This window comes from Elephantulus edwardii, unplaced genomic scaffold (genome assembly GCF_000299155.1).
Source record: "Elephantulus edwardii isolate Elephantulus edwardi_28Jun2011 unplaced genomic scaffold, EleEdw1.0 scaffold00011, whole genome shotgun sequence".
Classification (NCBI taxonomy): Eukaryota; Metazoa; Chordata; class Mammalia; order Macroscelidea; family Macroscelididae; genus Elephantulus; species Elephantulus edwardii.
This window is the reverse complement of record NW_006399761.1, coordinates 21,983,617-21,992,532: the sequence shown is the minus strand read 5'-3', so window position 1 is coordinate 21,992,532 and position 8,916 is coordinate 21,983,617.

The following is an 8,916-nucleotide window of genomic DNA, read 5'->3' as shown; positions in this document are numbered from 1 at the left end:
CTGAAAAGACCATGGCTTGAATCTTTAAACTGACATCATCAACTCCCCGACACCTTGGAAAAGCTCTCGACAGCAAACTGTCCCCCAGGTAACATGTCTTGATTTCTTGACTGCTGTTACCAAGACTGCGGATCCAAATAAAATGAAATAGTTCACAATTTCAATCTCTTCTCCATGTGTTGTGACATTGCCGACTGGCCCAGTGGTGAGGATTTTTTTCTTCTTAATGTTAAGATATAATCCATATTGAAGGCTGCTGTCCTTAGTATTCAGCAGAGAAATAGAAGACATAAGGAAGAACTGCATGGAACCTGGACAACTAAAAATTACACCAACTTTTAACAACAGTATCGTGGATAGCCTCAACAGAAAGGATACAGGAAAAGAACCAGTGACCTAGAAGACAGATTAATGAAAATGGTCTAGTTTGAACAACCAAGAGAATATAGATGGAATGGGGGCAGAGCCTTTGCGACTTGCAAGGCTGTTACAAAAGATCTAGCATTCATGTAAATGGAATCAGAAAGAGGAAATACTGTAGGGGTAAAAAATACTAGAGGGAAATAAGGAGTGCTGGGAAGAGAAATAAAATACAGGCTCAGTACGTTGACAACAACTCCAAATAAAGGAACAACTGGTGGCTTCACTCCACTGACCTTTCATTTCAAATCAGCATTTAAACACTACACCACTGGTGTTCTGGATTAGCCACTAGAGGAAATGCAAATTAAAACCACAGCAATCATATGGCACACTTATCCCTCAAGTGAAAATGAGAAATGACCACAACAGCAAATGCTAGTGAAGACAAAGAAAACGGAAACCCCCTACTGACACACTGCTGGGTTAAACACAAAAGGGTAGAGGTGTCTGAAAAGCAGTTTCTTAATAAATTTATTATAACTACATATAACTACTGACACACACCTTCCTGATTTTAAACCATGGAGTGAGTATTCCCTTGCTCTTTTTGGACAACTGCTTGTTGATCTATGTGTAGGTTTCACACAAGCCGATCAAATAGTCTGAACATCTGGATTACATGAACAATGTAGCATCAGAAGGCTCAACAAAAACCCGCAATATGCAGATGACACATCTTGCTTGCAGAAAGCGGGTTAGACTTGTAGCATTTATTAAAGAAGATCAAAGGGCTACTACATACAGCCTTCAATATGGGTTACATTTCAGTAACAAAAATCCTCACCACGGGTACTAGCAACATCATGATGATGTTGTATATTGCAAGTTGGAACCAACTCATAGCTGACCCTCCAGAGAGTTTTCAGAGGCAGTAAACTGCATGGGAAGAGACTGCCCATCTTTCTCTCTCAGAACAGCTGGCAGATTCGAACTGCATGTCTTTGGATGGGCGGTGTAACTCCTTACCACCAAGACACCAGAGCACACCATCATGATAGAGAAAAGACTGATGTTGACAAGCACTTCAATCACTTGGATCCACAGTTAACACTCAAAGCAGCAGTCTAGAGATCAAAAGATGTGTTGCACTGGGAAAATCTGTAGTGAAGGACATCTTCAAAGTGCTGAAGAGTGGGGATGCCAGTTTAAAGATCCGAGCCAGGAGGTTTTCAAATGCTCCCTATGCATCTGTAGGTTGAGTAATGATGAAGAAAGATCAAAGAACTGATGCCTATGAATTGTGGCAGAGGGTCCTGATTACACTATGTTCTGTCAAAAGGACAAAGCAAACTGTCTGGGAGAAGAGCAACCATGGTGCCCATTAGAGGCGAGAATGGTGAAACTTTGTCTCACATACTTTGAGTTTGCTGTAAGGACAAGCCAGTCCTTGGAAAGACATCAGGCTCCGAAAAGCAGAGGGTAAGGGTCAGTGAAAGAGAGGAAGGGCTTTGATGAGATGCCGAGATACAGCGACTACAACAATGGGCTCCTGGAGCCTGACAGATCACAGTGAGAGTGAAGAGTGGGGAATGTTCATATCTGCTGTTCACAGGCTCACGGTCAACTGTAGCCCTGGCCAACCACCACATGGTCCAGAAAATACACTCCTGGGAAATGATCCCAGAGAAATGAAGATGCAGGTTCACACAGGATCATATAGATGGATATTAATACAGCTTTTCTCCTTAACAGTCTCACATAGAAACCCAGATAGCCTTTGATGGGTTAATGGTTTAACTGTGGGACATCTTAGCTTTAAAAACAACAACCTGGATGAATCTTCTGATTATGCTGACATTAAAAAAAATTATTTTCATACTGTTACATATGGTGATTCCATTTATGAAACATCCTTGAAATGAGAAAATTAGCAGAGATGGAAGACTAATTTTTACCAGGGGTGCAATTGGGGTGGTGGTGGAGGTGTGGTTATGAAAGGGCCACATGAGAGACTCTGGGGATGCAAATGTGCTGTATCAACGTCAATGTCTTGGTGGTATTTCATTATAGTTTTACAAAACGTTATCATTGAAGGAAACAGGGTAAAGGGGCATACAGAATGACACGGTATTATTTTTTAGTTACATGTAAATTTATGATGACCTCAAGACTAAAAATTTTATTGGAAAACTAACTGTAAGTTTAACTCAAGTATGAAAATTTCTGGAAAAACAAGACAATCTAGCATTCTGGATAGGCCAGAGAAAGCTTAACTAAGTCTCACATATCATCCTGCCTGATTCACTGGAGACCTAATGGGACTCGGTAAGGAATGCCTAGGGAGGGCGCTCCGGTGCCCAGTGCGTAGAGAACTGTGCTGAGAACCCAAGTAAGCACCTTTCTAGCAGTTCTGACAGGGTGGCATATCTTCTGTTTCCTAAATCTATTTCTCTTCCTGGTCTTCCTAGTAAGACCTGTGTGCGACTAAAGTTCCCAATAAAATTTTGACCAGTCAGAGGCGCACCCATAAAAATCTCCTGTTCATACCTTCACCAAGAGGTTTCACAGGGAGCTTTGATGTCAGAGTCCCACCCAGTGGTAAAGCGGGTCTGGTGGTTTGAATCCAGCAGCCACTTGAGAGGCAGGAGAAAAATGGGCCGTCTCTTCCCATTAGATTTAATGCCTCGCAAACCTGCAGGAGGGTCAGCTAGGAGTTGGAGCTGACTCAACGGCAAGGAGCCAACCCCGGTCTCCCATCACACACACACACACACACACACAACTGCCCTGCATATTATTACTTCCAGGACCACTGGGAGTTCAGTAAAGAGTCATCTGCTAAGTGGGAGGTCAGCAGTTTGAATCAGAGTCACACAGACCTCATATACGGAACCGCCTAGTCAGGCTTAGGGCAGCTCCAGTCTGTCCTCCAGGATCACTGTGCATCACAAAGTACTCAACAGCAGTGAGCTGGCCATCTCTCCTGGAGAGAGGGCAACAGGGTCAATTTGCTGCCCCTCACAACCAAGGAGTCCCTGGAGAAGGACACGATTCTTGGAAAAGTAGAGGGTCAGAAAGGGAAGGCAGACTCAATGGGATGGCCAGACACGGCAGAGGCATCCAGGAGGACTTCTCAGAGCATCTCACAACCATGCTGATGCAACACAGAGCTCCCAGAGCAAACAAGTCAGTCGTGAAACAAGCGCAGGTACAGTGTTCTTCAAGAGGTGACCACGGTGACACTCTGCCTCATATGCTCTGGGTGTTATCAGGAAGGGCCAGTCCTTGAAGACAGACAGACACGCTGTGTGGCAGAGGGAAGGGAACACCCTCAAAAAGATGAAGTGGCAGTTTGTGGCTGCAGTGACGGGTCTATGCAGAGCGGGGACTGTGTGGTCGGTGCAGGATCAAGCTGTGGTTTGTTCTTTAGTGCATGGGGTCCCTGTGAGTTGGAGCCAGCTTGACCGCATCCAACTATAACAATAGAGAGCTCTGGAGCCTCAGCGGTAAGGAGCTGCACTGCCAGCCCACAGGGTCACAGTCTGAACGGCCAGCTGCTCTGCGGGAGAGAGATGGGCCACCTCCTCCCATGTGATTCATTGCCTCTGAAAAGGTGTTGGAGGGTCAGCCAGGAGTTGGCTCTGACTCAACAGTATACCGTAACAACAATGCTGATTTCCTGATTTAGAAAAAGAAAATGATGCTAATCTAACTAAAATGGAAATGTAAAAAATTTGGGAGTTTTAAGTTAAAAAGTAACGTAAATGAACCAAGGAACAATTTTGGGTTCAGATAACAAAACTAGTACTTTGTTACTGTTGTTAAGGGCTGCCGAGTCACCTGTCACCCAAAGTGACCTTATGTACAGCAGCTCTGAAGCCTGCCTTGTCCTGAGCCGGTCTCACTAATTCCGACACACCAACCCTCATTGTCCCAGTCACTGGAGCAATCCATCTCATCCAGGGTCTGTGAACATATATTTATATCTTCTCATTTCCATCACTAACATTCCATTATAAAGACTTAACAGGAAGCTTAACTGGAAGCTTTCCTGTGCTTTTCTTACTAGACAGAAGCACTGCATCAAACAAAAGATTGCTTTCATACACCTATGACCAGTAACAAGGATTAAAATGTAATAACATGAATTCATTAAAATTTAATCACATTAAGTTTTAATAGCACGGCTTGTCTTTATTTGGGTGCCTATTTAGAGTTTGAGGGTTGTTTGTTTTTTTTTTCTATTTATAGGGAGTGATGCTGGGTTTCTATTCATAGCAGTAAAAATATTCCTTTTAAAAATAAGTTGACTTAAAGTCAATTTGAGTGGTGTTAGCAAGCACAGGTATTACATAAACCTGAAAAACTCATTATCAACAAGCCACTTCTAACTGAAAGGAACCTTGTAGGGGATAGTCAGTCTGCCCACAGCGCTTCTGAGGCTCTAAGAGTTTCCAGAAGCAGCCCACCTCATCTTTGGCCACAGTGTGTCTGAGGCTCTAAGAGATTCCAGAAGCAGCCCGCTTCATCTTTGTCCCGTGCAGTAACTGGTACTGAGGTTAGAAGCTAAATGGTAAAAGCCACACAGTGACACGCGAACACCTGTATCTGGCACCAGTGTATCTGCTCCACGGCCAGCAAGGATAAGCTTGTGACCTAGGATTAGAGCCTACAGAATAATAATATTTCCTTATCTCTAAAAAGAAAGGAATTGAAGGGGAATGAAGAGAATTTTGGAGCTGGAAAGAATATGAGCTCATCTGATCCTAGTATACCAATTTACAAGTCAAGTGTATAATGTTGTGGGGTTGGTTCTACTGACCCTATAGCAAAAGAAACACAGTTTGGAAAAAGAACTAATGAATAAGAGTAAGGTTGGCAAATTAGTCCGTATTTTCCTAGGTTTCCCTGTCAAATTTCCCATGAAAAAACAGTATGTTTCCATTCATATTTTTGTTGATGTTCGGATATTTTTATTTTAAGTCCCTTAGAAGGCCTGATCTTGAGATAGTTTTTCAGAGACAATCAATGTTTCAATAGTAAGGCCACACTCCAACTTGGCTTCTCTATCCAATTGACCTAAAACTATACAATCAATTTAGCAATACTTTCGTTATACTTTAATGACCTAAACCCCCACCCCACCCCATTTTCTTAGATTTACAATGGCATACATTTAACGAACATATACTTGGAAGCCTTAAGCCAGGAGTAAAATGCACTATAGCTAATTCTTCAGCTTCCGTTGCAATACTGACATATATTGATAGGTACTGTCAAGAAGCTGTTGAAATAATCTGTGTGTGTTCCCAAGATTGATTCATGATATTCATGATCTTCACAGTGGTTGAGGATCATTCATGTTTCCTCTCTTCTGAAATATTTTCAGAAATGTAAGTCTTCAAGACTTCATTTCTGAAGTGAAAGGCTAGAGAACTTGAAATTGGTATGTATACCAAGTATATTCTGATGCCTCAGTTACTACTGGCTTCCTAGGTTGGGCTTCAGTTAATTACTGGTATTTGGCTTGTATCCTGTTAATCTTACTCACAGAAGTGGAAGGTGGGAAGGAAGGATGCTGAAAATCTTGCTTAAAGAATAAGATTGCTTTAGAAAATCTTTTACATGGAAGCTCTGCCTGATCCCAGAAAAACTGTGCCTGTTGCTCACCTCAGCACAAAATGAACCTTTCCAAGTTAAAAAGAAACGTTAATACATCCTTAAAGAGTGTTCGTTTTTGTGGAGGTTGGGAGAATGTGAAAAGTGAGACAGAAAATATAGCTATTTTTAGGAATAGCCTTATTTGTTTGACTGACTTAATGTTATGATGATTTCTTTTTGAGAGGCTAGTGAAGGACAATTCTTTTCCTATCAATTCTTTCCAAGGGGAGACTGTATAAAATTTGTTAATAATTTCACTTTAGGAAGCTGGGAATCAATCTTTGTTCAGCTTGCTCCCTCCACCTACCACACTTTTTTCTTTTGTTATTTACATTGTACATAGCCCTATGCTTACCACCTGCTGAACACAGATATAAAATTCCTGCTCTGAAAAAAAAAAACCAACAAAACAATCCTAAGCAAGGGACAGAATAAATCTTACATAGTTGTTTACACAATCTTTTGAAAACTTTATTTTGGTGGGTGGGTTGGGTAAGCATAAGGGAGGTGCTGGCGGGGGTGGGAATGGAGGAGATAAAGGAAAATGGTTTAAAACAGAAAAACATTAGAATGCTTCTTTATGGTGGAAACTTCTTACTGATAAGGAATCATATCAGCATGTACATCAGTCTTGCCCTGGATTTGATTTTAAAAGGATGACTCAAACAGAAAGAAGAATTTTGATAGATGTGTGTTGGAACCATTTTACAAAGCCAATTCAGTTGATGATGGAAGTGAGGTTGATTTATAGCGGTTTCGTGATAAAGGTGAAAATTTCCTTCTTTCACAATCAGCTGGATTAATAAGCAGCATTTTTACACAAAAGGGAGAAGGGTTAGGACAAACAGCAGGGTCAGCAGTAGTAGTCTGAAGTTACAACAGAGAGTCAATGCTTCTCAGCTCAATACCCTGGCAGGAAGGAAGTCAAGTCCACGTTCTTCTTTCCAAGACACAGGGTATCAAGCGGGAAAAGGCAGCCAGATGAGGTGCTGAGATTCTTGTCCCGGCAGGGGTAACTCAGGATGCTAATCCTGACAGAACATCTTTCCCAAGGCAGTACTGCTTCTCCTGACTTGGTGACACTGTGGGGGCTGGTCTACGCACTGTGGGAGGTTCAGAAGCATCGCTGGCCCTTACACCCCGGAGATGCCAGTAATGCTCCCTCCCTCACAACTGAGATAAAAAAAAAATGCCCTCTCACACTCTTACCCTTAGAAATGACTGACGGAATCCCCGATGATGAAGTCTGTTTTAGAAGTGCCCTCTATTTTGGTATGCTGCTTGGCAGTTCCTAACAAAGGCTGGTGGCTGGACCTCCCGCCAGTTACTCTGCAGGGCAAGGACCAGGAAGTCTGCTTCCACGAAGATTTACAACCTGGGACAGATCTCTGTCTTAATGGCTCACTCTGAGTCAGAAAGGAGCTTTGGTGGGCCTAAGGGTAAGGTGTTGCTTTGCCAACCTAAAGTCAAGTGGTTCAAATCCACCAGTTGCTTTGTGGGAGAAAGATGGGCAATCTCTTTCCATGTGCTTTACCGCCTCTGAAAACCCACTGAGTGGTCAGCTCTGACTTGACAATATGTAACGATGAGTCAGAAGGACAGGCGGACTGATGTGGTTGGCTCTTGCAAACCTTTCAGTAAGGTACTTAGTTCATTACTATCGTTACTGGCATCATTGTATCATATCTTGCTGCTGTGTGCTATGGAGTCCATTTTTCACTCACAGCAACCTCGTGTGACAGAACAGAAATGACTCATGGGTTGAATTTTTTCTGGGCTGCCACCCCGGAAGGAGAATGCCAGAACTCTGTCCCATGGAGTTTTAAAACAGTAACAACTAGGCCGTGTGTCAGTGAAGCTAATCGCTCTGAATGTAGCTGCAATTTCAGTATTTTACTAGAATTGTCCAAGTGGCTGGGAGTGTGAATGGGAGAACAAGCCTTTTTTATTGATGGCAATTACGTATTATTTTGTGTATTTTGAGCACTGTAGCAAACTCAAGTGTTTTTAAAAAAACGGGCTTAAGCTGGGGCGACAACATGGAAGGCCGCTTTATTCTGGACAGAATAGACTAATCTTTGGAGGTGGAATAAGAAAGCACCTTACTGACATGCACAGAACGTTACATAGATTATTTTGCTTAACTCTTAAGCACAGTCTCTTCTTGTTGTTAGACGCCATCAAGCCTAGTCTGCTTAGCGACCCTGTGAACAACAGATCTGAACCGTGTCCTGTCCTGTGCCATCCTCGATCCCACTGCTGCAGTCACTGTGTCGAATTACGTCAGTACTGACACAGGGAGAGTCTCTTAGTCACTGAATGGGTCAGAGAGGTCAAGTGACTGGAGCAAAGATGCTGCGTGGCAGAGCGAGGACTGAAAAATACGCATTCACAAGATGTGCACTGACTCTTCTAATTTCCCTCAAAGCTACACTGTGGACAATCATTTATCCATACTTTATAAGAAACTGAGGAAGTAATCTAGGGGTTTTTAACATCCCCTGACAAGACAGGGTGAGGCTAATTCCTAAACAGTAAGAAGAGATCCTGAAAGGGACTAAGGAGCTCTGGTGACACAGGGTTAAAGCATTCAGCTGCACATCACAAAGCTGGTGCTTTGAACAGATGAGCTTCTCTGTAGGAGACATGACACAGTTGACTTCCATAAAGATTCACAGCCCTGGACATTGACAGGCTGTTTCTCCTCTGTCCTACAACGTCACCGAGTCAGAAGCAACTCAACAGCAGTGGTCGTGAGAGGGGCACCCTGAGCCAGAACTCGGGGTGAGGATCTGGTTTCAAGTCAGAAAACCATGACCATGAAGTAGATGATGGTTCCCCTAATAACAACACATGTCCACACACCTGGTTACAACCAACTCTTAGGTTTCA